Source organism: Amborella trichopoda, chromosome 7, assembly GCF_054954075.1.
Source record: "Amborella trichopoda isolate Santa Cruz 75 chromosome 7, AtrichopodaSantaCruz75HAP2 v2.0, whole genome shotgun sequence".
In the NCBI taxonomy this organism is placed as follows: Eukaryota; Viridiplantae; Streptophyta; class Magnoliopsida; order Amborellales; family Amborellaceae; genus Amborella; species Amborella trichopoda.
In genome coordinates, this window is record NC_142342.1 from 35,910,599 (window position 1) to 35,921,676 (window position 11,078).

The window sequence follows — 11,078 nt, forward strand, 5'->3', positions numbered from 1 at the left end:
AAGTTAGAACAACTACTTTTATAAATTGGATTGTTCTTAATATTTCTTTCTCATTGTTATTATTTCTGATAATTGCTTGTCTTTACGTTAGATTTATTAAGCCAATGTTATCAATATAAGTTCTAAAATAATTTCAAAAGTAGATCTTGGGTGTTATGGTATAAGGACGTCTTCTTTTCCCGCCTCCTGTCATGAGAAGACAGTAGTGCAGATCATTGGAAAGAAAAGTTTATAGCAGGCTTACCATACCTATTTGCAGAAAAAGTAAAAAGTGTAGGTAATAATAGCAGTTGTTTTGAAATACCTTTTATTATGGTCAAAGGATTAAGCCAAGCAGTAATATTAGGAACTCCGTTCTTAAATTGACTTTATCCTTTGAAAATAGATAATACAGGAAGCAGACTTAAATGGCCACAATATTAAATTTGATTTCATCGACAAACCAAAGGTAAAAGAAATCAATAAAATTAAGCAAACTGTTAATAATAAGGAAAAATTCTTATGTCATTTAAAAATTGAAATAAGATATAAACAAATTGAAGATGAGCTGTTACGCCCTGCAGTTAAACAAAAGATTGAAAATATTAAAACTCAAATAGAAAGAGAAGTATGTAGTGAATTACCAAATGCATATAACTTTTCTTTGTTAATAAATAATTATTTGCAGACTCAATATTAGGAATAGTTGAATCAAGTTTATGCTGCGGCCCGGTCTACTTTAATTGTTTTCTAAATTTTTCGGTTTCTGCTTTGGAAAACAATTAAAGCAGATTGGGCCGCAGCATAACTTGATTCAACTATTCCTAATATTGAGTTTGTAAATTTGTTATGTCGACTATCTCGTAAACATAATAATATTGAATTATTTAATCCTAATCTTGTAAGAGGCTTAACGGCTACCTATATTAGACCTATATGCAGATATTTATAATCCTCATCCTTATGGGACTGGATCATTTTATTGGAAAGTAATTGAAAGCTTTCTTGTTCGCTATTAACAAGAGACTTTGCTCCACTGTTTTAATAGCATATCCTGTCTTGAACTCAAAGTTTCCTTTTTTATAGATATTTGTTATGGGTATTTAATATATGTTCCAGTTTTTTATTTGTTTTTCTATGTTTTCAATTACTATTTCCTCCTTATTCTTTATTCTTAATGTATTGGTTGTTGGGGATAAAGTCCCATTGGATAGGTTTCTAATAAAATTTTCCATTTGGAGTTACGGATGAGAATCCTAGACAACCTCTTATGTCACTACTACCTCAGTGGCTCCACCTGGCCTTAACGGTAAAAGATTGGGCGTAAAAAGTCTCAACTCTCGGACTAACTCTTTTGAGGGGAAAATTTTATTAAGTTGCTAATCTTTTTAGGATTTTATAACCAGCTTTTAACAAACATGGCTCTGATGCCATTCATCCCAGCAATCTATTTGAAGTCTTATTTAAAGCAGCAAAGCAGCAACATTATATAAAATCATTACAGATATTCTTAAACAAATATTTTAACAAATCCTAAGTATATTAGAACAAGTATTATAGCAAATATAGAAAAAGGAGAAATGTCTAAAATTATCCAACTGGTATAGGTAGCTCCTCGTATCTTAATGCTAAATATAAATTTTGATTGCATTTCAAACCGTACATCAAAGAAAAGTTAGATACAGAAACTAGCTTAACAGAGTAAAGTTACAAGACATACTGATTACAGATACAAAAACTAGTAAATAGTTTCCATTCTTCAAGGCAATAGCTTGGAAGAGAGGTGACATTACAGTCACACATCTAAACTCACTCTATGTGGTTTATAACATACCATTGAAAACTATAAACAGTAAAAATTTGCAGAGATCAGAGCATAGTGATATTACAGAGAGCTAAAAACGAAAAATAGTTACCCGGGAAGTATGAAGAATTGAAGATGCACAGGTATACAGTCTTCCTAGACTTTAGGAATAGGGCATACACGAGAAGAGAGAGAGAGAGCTCAGAAGAGAGAGAGGAGCTTAGAGCAAAGAAGAGATAGAATCCAAAAGCTTGCTCTTCACAGGGAGGTTGTCTTCCTATTTATAATGGCCGGACTTCAAACGGTCTTGAATAATTTTGTAATGGTCATGCCTTCTTTTAACAGATGGCCGCTTTTCTGTTGTCACTAGGGATAGGTGGACTGGTGGTTGTCTTTATCAGGGATGCGTGTTTATTACTGTGTTGTAGGCAGGCATCTGCGAGAGGACAGACGGCATCTTCAGAGGAACATGTAGCTGTCATTGTCGGCAAGCATCTTCAGAGGGACAGGTGGCTGTTACTATTTGTCGGTGGCGTATTACTTTTAGTAAGTGGGAGTACTGTTCTTTGGTAGGACAGACAGCTTTTGCTATTTTGTCGTCTAGTATTTGCACAGTTGAGAATCTTTTATTGGGCTTTTTGGATTATCGGGCTGTGTTGGTCTTTGAGCCGCGGGCTTTTATTCGGGCCTCTGGGAGAATTCATCATCATCCATTTTGTAATCTTCTTCGTCATTATTCTGTGAGGACATGGCTGATTCGTCTGCTTCTCCTTCAAGAATTTGCAGCAACTGTCTTTTTAGCTCTTCCTTCGTTGCTTCAGGGTTTTGTTTTTTCATTTTATTAATATATTCTGAAAGACTATTTAGGTTTTCGTATGGAGCTTGCCCTGGTATTTTCTTCAATTTTATACTTTTTGGATCAAGCGCTTTATTCTCAAACACATCCCACCATTTGATAAAAATCTTTTTTCCCAATCTTGGGATATATTCAAAATTGTTTGTCAAGTTTTCAGATATTTCAAATTTCTACTTCATTATCCATGGTACCTGATAGATGGCCATGAAATATAGGTGATATTCTATATTAGAATCTTTTCCATTAAATTCTACAAACTTAGCTTGGGCTATTTGTAATTTTTTTGGAAGGATTTGGGAATCAGATCCCCAAATCAAGAACTAGTTTCTGAACCAATTTGGGAATGGCTTAGGGACAAGCATTTTTATCTGGATAAACCAAGTGTGGGAGTTATTAGTATTTTGGAGTGCAAAGACTTTATGCCAGGCATCCATATATTCTGAGTATTTATAATACTTGTTATAGAAATCTGGAGCCTGTAGTTTCCTTCCTCTTAAAGGGTCTGAGCCCCAACCTTTATAAGACAATATTTTCCTTATTTGCAATTTTGAGTAGGCAATCATTTTAGTATTTTTTTGATAGAAATGAACTAAAGTAATTGATCCTGTCTCAAGTAGAATGACTTCGTACCATTCTCTAGTTTTATTTCCATTGGATGGATTGAGGTTATTGAGTAGATAAATATTTGCAACTTTTTCGGGGTCTAGGGCCCAGTGTTCATCTTCTATAATAGAGTCTATTAAAAAAGTGGTTTCCTCAAATTGGGATTTTCCTGCTGGGGATACTTTATTTGGGATTGGTGACTGGGAAAATACCGAATTTGGATACTGGCTTATTTGGCTAGAGTATTCTGGGTAGATTATCAAAGGTCTCGTAGGTGAAGGAGGTGAAGAGGGTGGATAACTCATTATTGGGGAGCCAACAGATGGCGATAGAACAATTTCCATTTTGGCTTTTCTTTTATTTTGTATATTCATATTTAAGATTTGCTGCAGGTCTTCATTAAGAGCTCTGTCCCTTGCAAAAACTCACGAGTGAGAAAATTGGGAAGAGAGTTAGAGAGACCATGAAGGTGTTCAATAGTAAAATTGAAAGAAGAAAGAATCGCCTGCCAATGGGCAAAGATTTGTTTAGAAACGAGATTCTTGACATCTTTTTACAGTATTTCTTTGGCTGCTTTAGAGTCAGTTCGTATTAGAAATGTAGTATTTAAGATATCACTATGAAATTTAGTAACACAATGCACTATAGACAAATTTTTTTTTTTAACAGTAGAATAATTTTGTTGGGTAGTATTCCATGCTTTTGAGGTATAACGGACTAGTTGTTCTGAATTGCCAATTTTTTGTTTTAATATACCACCTAATCTAAGCTCAGAGGCATCACATTCTATTATCTTAAAAGCATCTGGATTAGATAGTCCCAGACAAGGTAATTCTTTAGCTTTACTCTTGAGTTTTGTACTGCAAGAGTATGCTCATGAGTCCACTTAGGAGGATTCTTCTTTAGTCTATCATACAATGGTTTTACTATAATTGCCAATTGTTCAAGGAAATCAGAGATATAGTTTAAACATCCTAAAAATCTTTAAAGCTCTGTTTTATTTAAGATTATATAAGGAAATTTGTTTGCAAATTCTATCAATTGGGACAATAGTTCCTTGATATATATTATGCCCTAAAAATCTAATCTTAGTTTGGCATAAATGAATTTTCTTGGCTGAGACAACCAAACCTGCATGTTTTACTGCGTTAAAGAAAGCATTAATATGCTTGAAATGCTGATACAACCAAACCTTCATGTTTTACTGCATGTTTTAAGGCGCACCTTAAAATTTTATCATAACATGTAATTTTGTTGTAAAAAATTCTTAATATTATCTTAAAATCTATTTTCATACCTAATTATAAAATTTTAAAATCCGAAAATAGTTAAAATCAAATAGATCTATAAATATATGAAAATCTTGAAAATGAACGGTCTAGATAATGTGTTGCAAGATGCACTATTTTCGGGACTCAAAAACTTTTTTTTTCCATATTCATACATCTCGATGTCAAGATGATCGATTAGATGGTTTTTTCAACATTAAAACAACATTTTTGATAGATTTTTGAGGTGCATATGTGATTCTATATTTTAAGGTTGCAACCTTATTAAAACTTTTCTCATATATATATATATATCTATATATATCTATATATATATAATGATGTTTCTATAGGGCCTAGGCTTTATGAAAAATGATAAAGCATTACCTCAAATCCTCATCTGGAAAGCATTTTTGACATAAAAAAATTACAACACCGACAATAAAATTTGAAACTAAAAAAATGGTACAAATCTTGTGGATCTGCGAACACTTATTTTCAAGGCGAAATAGATGGTCTAGATGATTTGTTGCAATATACATTATTTTTAGAATTTAAAATCCTATTGTTTTTGCACAACCACTATGTTGAAGCTGAGATGATCAATTTAAAGGTTTTTCAACAATTTAAATTGCAATTTTTGATTAGTTATGAGGTGAGGCTTTACTTATTTCGATCGGGCTGAATCGAACAATTTTCTATATATATATATATATATATATATATATATACATATAGATATGGGTGCAGTTTGCATACGGATGCATCCGTAGGTGTAGAGGTAAGCTGCACCTTCAAATTTTATCATGGTATATAATTCTGATGTAAAATGTTCTTAGGATTAACTCAAAATCTAATTTTATATTTAATTATAAAATTTTAAATTTAAAAAATAGTTAAAATCAAGTAGATCTATAAACTTATGAAAATATTGAAAATGGACGGTGAAGATAAATGTTATAAAATGCACTATTTTTGAGAATTAAAATCTTTTTATTTTTCATGGTCATACATCTCGATGTCGAGATGATCAATCAAAGGGTTTTTCAACGTTAAAACTACCTTTTTCGATGGATTTTTGAGGGCTATCCATAGTTCTACGTTATAAGGTAGCATCCTTATGTAAACTTTTTCCTTAATATATTGTGTTTGTTATTACTTTGCTGGATTACCTACTTGAACGATCTACATTGATGATCCAACTAATCAAGATTGCTAATATGATTGATTCGATTCAGGATCAGTCGGTGGATCCTCCCCATCGATCCTTTTATGAAAACATTGGCTCTAGCATAAGGCGCAGAATAGAGGTGGATTGGGAAGGGGAGATTCCACGATCTTTAATGGGCCATTTGGATACCTAAAAATATATTGTTCGTGAAATATATTATTGGCGTAATACATTATTGCGTAATACATTACTGCATAATACATTACTTGCAAATAGATTGTCACTGTTTGGATAGCATTTAGATGCAACTTGAGAAATATATTGCTATTGTTTGGCAATGTTTGGAAGAAATATGGGAAATGCATTAGCAACATTTATCAACAGTTGCTTATAAACTATAATTTCTTTTTTTTTTTGTCACAAAATTTCATTGAAATTTTGAATTAAAGTATCATCACACCATTCCAAAAAAAAATTCTAATAATCACATCATCACCATTCTAGAGAGAGAAAAAAATAAAGGTAGTAATAATCACCATTCCAAAAATAGTGAGAGTGCAAAGTATTGATCTTAATCATCACCATTTTAAAGAGAGAATGCAAACGTGAAATAAAAATTATCATTGTTCCAAGAAGATTTACTAATATTATCATAGATATAGAAACTGATAGAGAAGTTCATCATCATCCACCAAAAAAGAGAGAGATAATATATGTGTGTGTGTGTTAGAGAGTAAGTATAGCAATTCGATAACAAAAATTCCCAAGTCAAAAACCATCTCGGTATTGTTGACACCAAAGTATCTACTCTTCACACCTTTTTTTTTTTCTTTCTTGGCTTTATACCCAAAACATGGGTGAGAGTACAATTCCTATTAGTATGTAGTTTAAACTTTATAATTGCATTAGGCATAAGAATTAGCCATACTTTTTGTATGCCTTTGCGTCTTGACTTGGAATCACAAGTTTTCAAGATGTTAACACTTTGGAATAACATATTTTTATTATGATAGGCCATAATATTTTTTATGTTTTCTTTTCTTGTCCTAAAGCCTTTCGATAATCTCTTTTTAGAAAACTTCCATAGCAACTTCAAAAGACAAAAAAAGTTCGGAGAAATTTGGCTAGTAACCTATAAGGCTTTATGACTAAATGAGATGCATTGGATGAGAAATTATGTTGGGAAATTGGAGGAGATTGAAGAGGTAAATTAATTTTAAAAAGTTCTGGGAAAAAAAAAAACAATTCAAATACACTGATTTGGCGATTATCTGTGAGTGAACTCAAGTATTTGGAATTTATCAACAAACAATAACAGCAAAAAAAGAAAAAATAACTCACTGATTTGGGGTTTATTAACCATAATAGTAGCAAAAAAAATAAACAGACTGCTCTTGATTCATAAAGCAGAGAACCCTGATCTTAATTCATAAAGCAGAGAACCCAAATCCGCCATGTCATAGAAGTTACATATATTTCCAAATATCCAAGATTTATAGGCGATGAATGGACAACAAGAATGACAAATAAACACCAGCCAAGCCAACAGAGATAAAAGCAAAGATATGAAGTGTTTCTCTTTCTAGCTTCGTACTTTTCTCTCTAGCTTGGTACTTTTTCTTTGAGTGGCTGAAAGCAAGAGAAGACAAAAAAAATAAACAGAAAAAAATTGAAGCACATTCACAAAGGAATAAGCAAGTAGCAATAAAAAACAGATTTGGGGAGCGAAAATCACTGAGACACACGTGCCAGCGCCTAATAGATTTTTCACCCTTCACCGCGAGTAATGGATTTCTTGATTTTTAGTGAAATCTCGGCTAATCTCTTTCCATTTTCTTACCATTAAAGTATACCCAAATAATGGAAGCGAAATATGTACTTTCCTGATTTTTGATGAAATCTCGGCTAATCTCTTTCCATTTCCTTCTCTTTCCATTTCTTTCCATTTCCTTACTATTAACGTGTACCCGGAAGTGAAAGATTTCCCCTACAAATTTCGCTTCGCCTGCAAATAATGGAAGCCGATTACTCAAGGCATATTTTTCACCTTTTACCGTGCGTAATGGGTTTACTGGGTGAAATCTCAGCTAATCTCGTTCCATGTCGGGTTTCTTGATTTTTAGGAAATCTCTACTAATTTCTTTCCATTTCCTTTCCATGTCTGGTTTCTTGATTTTTGGAAAATCTAGGCTAATTTCTTTCCATTTCCTTACAATTAAATGTACCCAAACAATGGAAGAGAATGATTGGGTTTCTGGTGAAATCTTGACTAATTTCTTTCTATTTTGGGTTTCTTGATTTTTGTGAAATCTCGGCTAATCTCTTTCCATTTCTTATGCACAAAGATTTTCCTTGCAAACAATGGATGCCAAAGATTTCCCCGATTAAAAGCAAAAGATTTCCTTGCAAACAATAGAAGCGAAAGATTTCCCCCCAAACAATGGAAGTGAAAGATTGACCGGTAAACTGCGTATAATTTTTCCCAATTTTTGTGAAATCTCGGCTAATCGGGTTTCTTGATTTTTAGGGAATCTCAGCTAATCTCTTTCCATTTCTTTACTATTAGAGTGTACCCAAACAATGAAAGCGAAAGATTGGTTTCTTGGTGAAATCTCGACTAATCTCTTTCCATTTCGGGTTTCTTGATTTTTGAGAAATCTCGGTTAATCGGGTTTCTTGAGTTTTGGGAAATCTTGACTAATCTCTTTCCATTTACTTACTATTAAAGTGTATCCAAACAATGAACGTGAAAGATTGTGTTTCCTAATTTTTTGGTGAAATCTCGACTAGTCTATTTCCATTTCGGATTTCTTGATTTTTGGGAAATCTAGGCTAATCGGGTTTCTTGATTTTTGGGAAATCTTGGTTAATCTCTTTCCATTTCCTTAGGGGCCATTTGGATACCTGAAAATATATTGTCTGTGAAATATATTACGGGCGTAATACATTACCTGCAAATGGATTGTCACTGTTTGGGTAGTATCTAGATGCAACTTGGAAAATACATTGATATTGTTTGGCTATGTCAAGAAGAAATATGAGAAATGCATTACCATCCAAAGATGAAAAATATGGCTATGTTTGGCTTACATGATTAAACTTTGGTTTCAACATGATAAGTCATTGGAATAACATAATTTTATTGTGATAAGCCTTATTTTTATTTATTTATTTATAGAAGTCTTCCAAATGTCTCTCTATATATAATTTTAAATGAGCAATAAATTTATGATACCAAAATCAAAATCTTTATGGTACAAATTAAAAAATGGGAAGAAGTTGGACTAGTAAACTATAAGGTTTGATAATTGCAATAGAAAATTTTTAAGCATTGGAGGAGACTAAAGAGGTATCTTATTTCAATTGAGTTTTTACTAATATCTTATGCGGATTATGTTGTGTGAAATTTTTTATTATGATTGTGTTGTGTAATTTCTCATCGATTACCAATTATTATTTTTATTATTTTTATTTTTATACTAGAGCTAATAGTGGGCTGCAACCCAAATTGGGGATAGAGGGATGTAGAAATATATTTATTATGATTGCAGTACAAAATTGTCCTAATCAAGTTCTAGATAGAGGGATGTAGAAATTTTTTTATTATGATTGCAGTAGAAAATTGTCCCTAATCAAGTTCTACAACTGTTCAAATTAATTTAGATTTCCCCTTATTTTCACTTATCAATTATTAAAATTTTTTATTTTTAAATGAGAGTTGGGTACCAATTATTAAAAAATTTTATTTTTATATGAGAGTCAGATGATGGCTACAACCCAAATTGGGGTTAAAGAGATGTAGAAATTTTTTATTATGATTGCATTAGAAAATTGTCCTCGTACACCTGTTCAAATCAATTTAGATTCGTCTTTTCATATCCCCTACCATGAGAGAGGGAAATGTTTTTTTTAAGTGGGCAATGTCTGTCTATTTCCTTACCATTTCAAATAGTGTAAATGTCATATTTTCTTGTAATCTATTTGTCACGTAATAGATTTCCACATACCCAAACGGCCCCTTGTAATCTATTTGTCACGTAATAGATTTCCACATACCCAAACGGCCCCTTATTATTAAAGTGTATTGCGAAAGATTGGTTTCCTAATTTTTGGTGAAATCTCAACTAATCTCTTTTCATTTCGGGTTTCTTGATTTTTGAGAAATATTGGCTAATCTTACTATTTCGGGTTTCTTGATTTTTGAGAAATATTGGCTAATCTTACTATTAAAGTGTATCTGAAAGCGAAAGATTTCCCCCCACAAACAATGAAGTGGAAGATTTCTCCCGATTACCTTCCAATAGTAACCAAAACAATGGAACCAAACAATGAAAGCTAACGATTTCTCCACAAAAGGAAGCCAAAGATTTATGTGCAAACAATGGAAGCAAAAGATTTTCCCCTGGCCAAAGATTTTTTTCGATTATCGTTGTAAGTAAAAGATTTTCCCTTGTTAAAGATTTCCCCGGTTTACTTTCTAATGGTAACCAAAACAATGTAACCAACAAATGGAAGTGAAAGATTTCCCTTGCAAACAATGGAAGCGAAAGATTTCCCCGTAAACAATAGCGAGACATTTCCGCCCAGATGCAAAAGATTTTCCCTGGCGAAAGATTTCCCCTATTACTGTTGCTTTGATTTCCCCTGCAAACAATGGAAGTGAAAGATTTCCCCGTAAACAATAGTGATTCCCCTATTACTGTTGCTTTGATTTCCCCTGCAAACAATGGAAGTGAAAGATTTCCCCGTAAACAATAGTGAGTCCGCCCAGAAGCAAAAGATTTTCCCTGGCGAAAGATTTACCCGATTACTGTTGAAAGCAAAAGATTTTCCCCTGCTAAAAACTTCCTCCGATTACCGGTCAACATGCCACCTCTCGAGGTGAGGAGCGCAAGAGGGGAGCAGGAAAGATCCCGGATTCTCTACTTCACTATCCTTGATTTTGTCGATTATGTCATAGGGATTGAGGGAGAATGTTATGTGTCACATAGTTATGAGAAGTTTGGATCAGGTCCTATTCAAATATGGTTCCCTTAAAAAAAATTCATCTTAGAAATATATGAAGTATTTAAAATCGGAAAAAGTTTATATAAGGTTGCAACCTTAAAATGTAGAAATACATATGCACCTCAAAAGTCATCGAAAAAGGTTGTTTTAATGTTGAAAAACCCTGTAATTGATCATTTCGACAACAAAATGTATGAATATGAAAAAAGAAAAAAGATTTTGAGTCCCAAAAATAATGCATTTTGCAGCACATTATCTATACCATCCATTTTCAATATTTTTATGTTTTTATAGAACTATTTGATTTTAACCAGTTTTGGAGTTTACAATTTTATAATTAGATATGAAAATCCTAAAAATGCTTTACACCAAATTTATACGTTACGATAA

General features: G+C 32.5%; 1 long non-coding RNA gene across 1 annotated transcript in view; it reads left to right on the top strand.

The window, feature by feature from the left end:
- LOC110007562 (uncharacterized) overlaps nt 1–9,737 on the top strand; it is a 33,483-nt gene extending 23,746 nt beyond the window's left edge. The window contains exon 3 of the long non-coding RNA XR_016059198.1: nt 5,749–9,737. This is a non-coding gene — a long non-coding RNA (uncharacterized LOC110007562). The remainder of the gene's footprint in view (nt 1–5,748) is intronic.
- The last annotated feature ends 1,341 nt before the right edge of the window (nt 9,738–11,078 follow it).